The sequence below is a fragment of the Lagenorhynchus albirostris genome, chromosome 19 (genome assembly GCF_949774975.1).
Source record: "Lagenorhynchus albirostris chromosome 19, mLagAlb1.1, whole genome shotgun sequence".
Taxonomy (NCBI): domain Eukaryota; kingdom Metazoa; phylum Chordata; class Mammalia; order Artiodactyla; family Delphinidae; genus Lagenorhynchus; species Lagenorhynchus albirostris.
Window position 1 is genome coordinate 26385317 of NC_083113.1, and position 8259 is coordinate 26393575.

Below are 8259 nucleotides of genomic sequence, written 5' to 3' on the forward strand. Positions count from 1 at the left end.
CTCCAGCAAATACCTGTTCTTGGGGAGAACCAGCTGTGAACAATTAGATGATAGTCCCTTTCTCCAGCAAATACCTGTTCTTGGGGAGAACCAGCTCTTCTAAAAGGGGAAAGAAAGGTATTTCCTGAGCATCACCAAGTGTCGGGCACTTTGTCGGTATTGTCACATTCAAAATCAAAACCTAAAACCATCTTCAGAGACATTCACTTCGTCCCACTGACTCAGTGGTCTGCATGAGTCACTGCACTAAGTCTTTCCTGCACTGAATGTTCTCACCTCCAGGAAGTCCTTCTGCCTATCTAATCTGCCTCTCTCTTGCTGCCGTTTGAGCCCATGTTCTCTCCTTTGAGCCACAGTGGAAAGGGAGGAGAAGTCAGTCTCCTTTGTCTAATAAATATTCATATTCAGGGAGGATGTGTACTGAGGAAAAAATGCACAGATGAAATGGCCCTGAGAAGTTAAACGTCAGATACATCACCGAGAGCCGCTGTGTGATATGACAATGACCATTTGGCCTTTCCAACTTCATACTCGTTTTTTCAGTTTTCTGTCACATAATTCCATTTGATTATTTCTCCAGTGTCCTTTCCACACCCCTCTTAAAATGCATTGATCAAGGCTGGATCTAGCCCAGTTTTCTAATAAGGTGCCAAAGACTGAGTTCTTTCTGGTAAGAAGGATTGACTCCAAGGTGACTATCAATTCCATTCATTCATTCGTTTGCTCTCCCCCCACCAATTATACTGTATGGCAGGCTTGCTGCAGTCCCCTTACGGTTCATCAAGACCGCTGGGTCCTTTTCTGCAGGGCTGGAGTTTTACATCAGCTTTTTCTCCACAACTCACTAGGAGACCCAGAGGCAGGGAGGTGCTCAGGGAGAGGGAAGCCCAGCCCTGCTGACGTCACAGAGGAGCCAGGAGGGGTGCCACCTTTCCAACCTCTAATCTGGAGCTCTCCTCGCCAGGTGGAGTGGTCAGGCGATGCAGAGCAGGACGTTTGCGATTCTAACACTCCAGTAGTTATCTCCACTGCACCACCCAGTTCCTTAAATCCATCACGGCCCACGTTCTCCCTGACCTTCACAAGTTTGGATTGGGGAAAGAGCAGATCTTCAGCTCACCTCTGCTTCTGATCATATCACATATTTACTGAGCCCCACCAGGCCCTGTGGCTGGGCCAGGGACTCAGTAGTTAAGAAGGCCTGGTCCTGCTGGCTTGGGCCATACGGTCCTGAAGACAGAGGAGTAAACAGTAAAATCAGTGAAGTGCAGAGAGCATGTGAAGCGCCTGAGAGACCTGGGGGAGGACCGCACCATGCGCTGGGAGACCTGGGGGAGGACCGCACCATGCTCTGGGAGTGGGGAGACAGAAAATCTTCTTTTCTTTTTCAATTGAAGTATAGTTGATTCACAATGTTATGTTAATTTCTGCTGTACAGCAAAATGATTCAGCAAAGTGATATATATGTATACATGTATATACTTTCTTTTTTATATTCTTCTCCATTATGGTTTATCACAGGATATTGAATATAGTTCCCTGTGCTATAAAGTAGGACTTTGTTGTTTATCCACTCTATATATAATAGTTTGCATCTGCTAACCCCAACATTTTTGAGAAAAACTTCTTGAAGGACAAAACTTCTGACATAAACCTTTTGAGAATAAATAGTCCCCAGCGTTTTTGTATGAGAAGGAAGAGCAGACCAAAGGAACAGTGTGTGCAAAAGCTTAGAGGCCGGGGCAGTATGATGGGGAACCTGCAGGTAGTTGCATCTGCATGGGGTGGAGAATTGATGAGAACAGTGGCGGGAAATCATATGCTTGCAAAGGACTTGTAAGCTATGCCACAAGGGTTTTTTCCCCCCCTCCTTGGGCTAGTTATTCATTCATTTAACAAATCTTTATTGAGCACTTACTATATGCCAGGAACTGTTATAAATACTGGAGGTAGAGCAGTAAAAGAGAAAAACACATGATTGCTGCTTTCCTGGAGCTTATATTCTAGTTAAAGGAGTTACTATGCTCCTCGACACCAATACATTCAGGAACTGATGAGGAAATAAAACCAGGATGCAATGAAAGGAAAGGACTGGGCAGAGGCTGGGGAAGATGTCTTTAGCTAGAGTGGTCAGGGCAGGCCTCCCTGAGGAAATATTTGAGTTAATATGTGGCTTAGGAGGAGGCAGCCAAGTGCAGATATAGGAGGGTCTGCTCCAGCAGAGGGGACTGCAAGAGCAAAGGCACATGCATGGGACTGAGAGGATGGTCACTGGGGGTGAAGCAGACTGAGGAAGCAGGGAATCAGTCAGGCCTTGAAGACTATGGTCCAGAGTTTGGAGTCATTCAATTGCAACAGGAAACCATTGGAGGGTGACAAATAGAGGAGAGATCACTCTGGCTTCTGAGAAGAGAAAATATTGTGAGAGGGGAAAGGACAGCCTGGTGACTAGTTAAGGAGGTGTATCAATTAGCTATGGCTGTGTAACAAATTACTCCAAAACATAGTTTAAAGAACATAATTCCTCATGAGACCTCTGGTCAATCAAACCATTCTGATCCAGGCCAGGCTTAGCCAATCTAGTCTGGGCTCATGTGTTGGTGGGTTATCTAGTGACTTCACTGAGGGTTTGCTGGTCTACAACAGCCTTGACCGAGATGTCTAGTCTCTGCTCCATGCATGTCATCCTCTAACCTGCTAGCCTGGGCTGGTGCTCACGGTGGTGGCAGCATTCCAGGAAGTGCACAAGGTCTCCTGAGACCTAAGTTCAAAACCAGTACACCGTCACTGCATGCAGTTCTCAATGGCCAAAGCAAGTCCCAAGGTCAGCTCAGAGTCCAGGGTGGAGAAGTAGACTCTGTCTATAGAAGTAAGGCACTGCAAAGCCAATTGCCAAGGGCCTGGACGTAAGGGGGAATAAAGGATTATGGCCATTTTTGCAATCAACCTACCACAAGAGGCTGTCATGTAGTTCAAGAAAGAGCAGTTGGAGGCTTAAAATACTATGATCATGGTGGAAGCAAAGAACTGAGAATACACTTTAGAGGTAGAGTTGATAGAATTTGTCACTGAATTGGAGGCAGGCATGAGGGAGAGGAGTCAAGCATAACACTTGAGTCATCCTTTGGCCAGAGTGACTGTTGGGTGTGCCTAAAATGAGCTGGTGGGGTGCTGGGGGGAGGGAGGCAGGAGCCAGGGATTCATCTGGGGCTGGTTGGGTGGGAGACGCGGTCAGCATCCGTGATGCTGCTCCAGTGGTCGTGATGGGCCACTACTGACAGGTGATCACAGGAGAGTGATGTGATGAAGGACAGATGGGAGGGGCAAGCCCAGACGCAGGCTGTATTTGTTTCCTAGGGCTGCTGTAAAAAGTACCACATACTCGGGGCTTCCCTGGTGGCGCAGTGGTTGAGAGTCCGCCTGCCAATGCAGGGCACGTGGGTTCGTGCCCCGGTCCAGGAAGATCCCACATGCTGCGGAGCAGCTGGGCCCGTGAGCCACGGCTGCTGAGTCTGCGCGTCCGGAGCCTGTGCTCCGCAACGGGAGAGGCCACAACAGTGAGAGGCCTGCGTACCGCAAAAAAAAAAGTACCACATACTGACTGGCTGAGAACAACAGACCTTGATTTTCTCACAGTTTTCGAGGGCAGAAGTCCCAAATCAAGGTGTTGGTAGGGCCATGTTCCTTCTGACACCTCTAGAGAAGGACGATTTCCCCCTCCTCGTCCAGCTTCTGGTGCCCCAGGTGTTCCTGGGCATGTGGAAGTATCACTCCAATCTCTGCCCTCATCTTCACATGCTTGCCTTCTCTGTGTGTCTCTGTTCTTCCTGTAAGGACACCAATCAGATTAAATTAGGGCCCATGCTACAACCTCATCTTAGCCTGATTATATCTGCAAAGACCCTATTTCCAAATGAGGTCCCATTCCCAGGTTCCAGGGGGTTAGGACTTCAACGCATCCTTTTGGGGACACAATGCAACCCATAACACAGAGAGACCAAAACTGAGGAGTTGGAGGCCCAGAGAGGGGCAGAGAGTTTCCCAGGAGGCCCTTGAGCTCATGCCAGAGTTGGCTCTGGAACCCACGCTCCTGACCCACTCCCTGACCTGGCCCTCCCACCACGCCCTGCTGCCCACACTGCCCATCTCTTCCCAGTGGACGATCCAGAGTTTGGGTCCCAGGCTGGTGGCCCCAGGAGCAGAGCTGTCACTCTGTTGGGACACTCAGAAAGCCAAGAGATTGTCCCCGTGCCCCCAGACCCTGGACTTGCTTATCAACATGCAACCCTCTACACAAAGTGAAGTCATCTTAGCAGGAGGTCAGGCCCAGCCCCTGCTGTGCTGAATGCCACATCCTCAAGGGACCGCTTGGGGCTCCCAGACCCTCGAGCGGTGAATTGCTGTGAGAACCCCACCTCTCAGACCCCAGATGCTCCTGCAGAGCCAGGTGCAGTCTTCCCTATGGCCCAGCACAGTTGGGAAAAGGGAGGGAAAATGAATGCTGGGAAGAGACTTTGCCCCACCCCAGCTGCTGGGGCCACATGGGTGCTCTCTGGGGTCCAGAGACCTCACAGGAAGTGGGGGCATCCAAGTCAGCTTCCTGACTTTGTGGGCAAGTGAGCCCATGGTAAGCCTCAAGATAATGAAGAGAGGGAGAAGCTTGTCAGCAAGCTCAAGCCAGGGTCCACTGGCAGACAGCCCCACCTGCTGCACACTGTGCTCTAGGAGTTTATAAACTCTGAAATGACCTCGCGCATGGTGCCATCACATTGCATTTTCTGAAAGAAACAGACATATATACCAGGAACAGATTCACACGGGTACCATCCCCTGGTTTATGACAAAGGTGACACAGCAGTGCAGTGGGGAAAAGATGACCTTTTCCATAAATCAGGCTGGTCAATTAAATATCCATATGGAAAAAAATATTGATCCTCTGCCTCCCACCAGACGCAAAAATCAGTTCCAGAGGGGTGCAGATTGTGGAAGCTTTTAGAAGAAAAGAAGACAACCCTCATGATCTTGCCATAGGCCAAAAAATTTTCAATAGCACACAAAATAATAAGAGAAAATATTAATAAATTATATTATAGTAAAAGCAGAGACTTCTGCTCATTAAAAGACATCACTAAGAGACTGAAAAGGCAAGTGACCCAAGTGGGAGAAAATATTTCTGAGAAAGTGCTCATATACAGATGACATACTTTTTAACTCCTATGAACCAATAAGAAAAAAGTAGGCAACTCAACAGAAGAATGGCCAGAAGTCTTACATAGACAATTCACAGAAATTAGCCAAGTGACCAGTAAACATAAGAAATTTCATTAGTCATCAGGATTGCAAATTAAAAAGACTATGCAGTACCACTAATACCCACCAGTACCACTAAGACTAAAAATACTATGCAGTGTACCACTAATACCCACTAAAGATACTATGCAGTACCACTAATACCCTTGGTGACAGTACCAAGGGTAGGTGAGAATGCAGACCAACCAGCACTCACACTGCCACTGGGATGGTAACTTAGCACAACCACTTTGGAAAACTGGCAATACCTACAAAAGTCGAATATACACCCTACCCATGTCCAGTATTTTCATTCCTAGACACATACTTAACAGAACTGTATACATATGTGCACCAAAACTCTGTACGAGAATGTTCATAGTGGCTTTATTCAATATAGCCAAGTTCTGGAATCAGCACAAATTCCATCAGCAGTGGAAAGGATAACTTGCAGTGTATTCATATAACAGAATACTGTATAAAAGAGAGAATGAACAGATATGGATGAGTGAACCACACAAACGGTATTGTGCAAAAGTAGCAAGATAGACAAGGCAACAGCTGTATACAGTTCCATGTATACAGCGGTCAACCCAGCAAAGGAATCTCTGGCCTTAGGAGTCAGGACAGTGGCAGGAGGGGCTGGAGGGGGCACCTGGAGTGCTGGTTACACAGATGTTCGCTGCTGAAAATTCACTGAGCTGTACACTTGGGATTTGTGTCTTTCATGCAGGTATATTGTACTTTAATTAAAGTCCCTTTAAGAAACAGTACACTAGATGTTTTTGTAACAGAGTTCTGGTTTTGTTTGCTAAAAGCAATAAGAGCCTCAAAATGGAGACGGTTCAGGTCCCCTGCACCTGTAAGGTGAAGGTGACCAGGGGTTCAAACTTTCAGTCATAAGATAAATAAGTCCTGGGGATTTGTGTATAGCATGGTGACTACAGTTGATGATGGGGTGCTGTATATTTGGGGGTTGCTAAGAGAGTTGATTTTGAAGATTGTCATCACAAGAAAAAATTACATTGTACACCTGAAACTAGTATAATGTGTGTCAGTTATATCTCAATTTAAAAAATTTGAAAAATAGAAATCAAGGAGAGCCTCAAAAGTGAGGCGTTTCAGGTTCCCTCCCCTCCTGTCCTCTCCCGTCCCCTCCACAGCGGCAGTTCCCTCTCCACACCACCAGGTGGGGCTCGATCACAGCGGAAGACCTGCACTGCACAAGTCTGACCGGGCAGCTGGTAGAACCCTCAGCCCACGAGGGGCAGTTGGACCCTGGCACCAGCTTGAGCCCAGAGTGGGTGGGTGAAGCCCAACTGCTCACGCACCAGCTGAGGGCCCCTGGGCACATCACTTCTCTGAAGCTTCCATTCTTCCCCACAGATGAAGGCAAGAAATGCAATTTAAAACAACAATGAGGTATTACTTTATATCTAATGAGACAGGCAAATACTAGTTAGCTGGGGAATGCCAAAGTTGGCCCAGATATGGAAATGAAGGAAGCTTCAAACCTTGCTGTAGGTAGTGTAGGTCATTGCGGTCTTTCTTGGTGAAGTTACACACAGACGTTGCAGTGACCGGCAATTCTACTCCTGAGTGTATAATTCCAAAGAAGTTCTGTCACAGGAGACACATTTGAGGATGTTCACTCAGTGTTGACAGAGGTAGATGAGTGCTGGAGGCCGTCCATGCGTGGGAAGGTGGATGGCAAAACGTGGTGGGTGGAAAAGGTAGAAACGGGATGAGATGTGACACAATAACCTTCATACAAACTAAAAATATGTATGTATAAACAGCGCATTGCTTATAAGAACATGTATAAATGCATTAGGACAGCTGGGATGGGATTAGGAAGGAAGGAAGGGAGGGAGGAGGGAAGGGAGGGAGGAGGGAGGGAAGGAGGGAAGGAAAAGAAAACGTGGCTGAGAATACCAAGTTTCTAGGGTGTTGTGAAAAGAATCTCAGGGAAGTTTCCATAAGTTTCTAGCACTTAGTGGGCACCCCATTAACTATTTTCTATTAGTGCCTTTATACGTTAATATTTATTGAGTGCCCACTGTGTGTCAGGCAAGGTACTAGGCTCTGTAATACAATAACGAATAAAGAAAAAAAAATTCCCGCCACCCTGGAGCTGACATTCTAGTACCTTTGAGTCTTATTCCACAAACTTGGGTGTAAAAGAAATGGCACATTTTCCTAAATTAAATTACTATGAACCCTTTTTGTGGATTGAATTTTGTGCCCCTGTCATGCTGGTCTGGTGGGAGATTCCATTTCAGTCGTCTGTGGGGTTCCCTCCCTCACACCCACAGGGGCCCAGGACATTACCCAGAGCAGTACATGGGGTGTGCAGGATTCCCGGCATCTGGTGTCAGTCTACACTGGTCACTGCTGAATCACTATGGGTCACAGTCCACAAAAGCCTAACTAACAGTCAGCTCCACTGGCTCTGCACCAAGCTGGTTCAAGGGTTTCTGCTGGGAGGCCCCATGGCTACAGTCCTGCCTCCTGAGATGGGTCGCACTGCCATCTCTCCCAGGAGGGCCCGCACCTCCAAGGCACTACCAACAACAAAGGCACCTGTGCATCGCGGCTGTGCTGGTGCTCTTTCCCCCGCCTATGCTTTCTTCCCACCCCATGCTCACCTCAAAGAGCCCAGGCTTCCAGGCCGAGGCAGGTGGCTGGCGTGCTGCAGATACCTGCTGCTCCCGGCCTGGCCACAGGTGACCAGGAGCTGGTCTCATCCAGAAAGGTGTTGGGGGAGGGGTGCGGGCGGGGAGAGATGCAGAGAGCCGGGCACAAAGAATTCTCGGCTTTCAACTTCTTCTCCAAGAGTACAAATGACACAAATTAATATCGCCATAGATAGCCCTGACGTCCTTCATATTTCTAGGTGTTTATCCAACACACAATGGTTGAGCACTTACTGAATGGTGGGTGACCTAGGCACTTGGAGGGGGGCCTTCA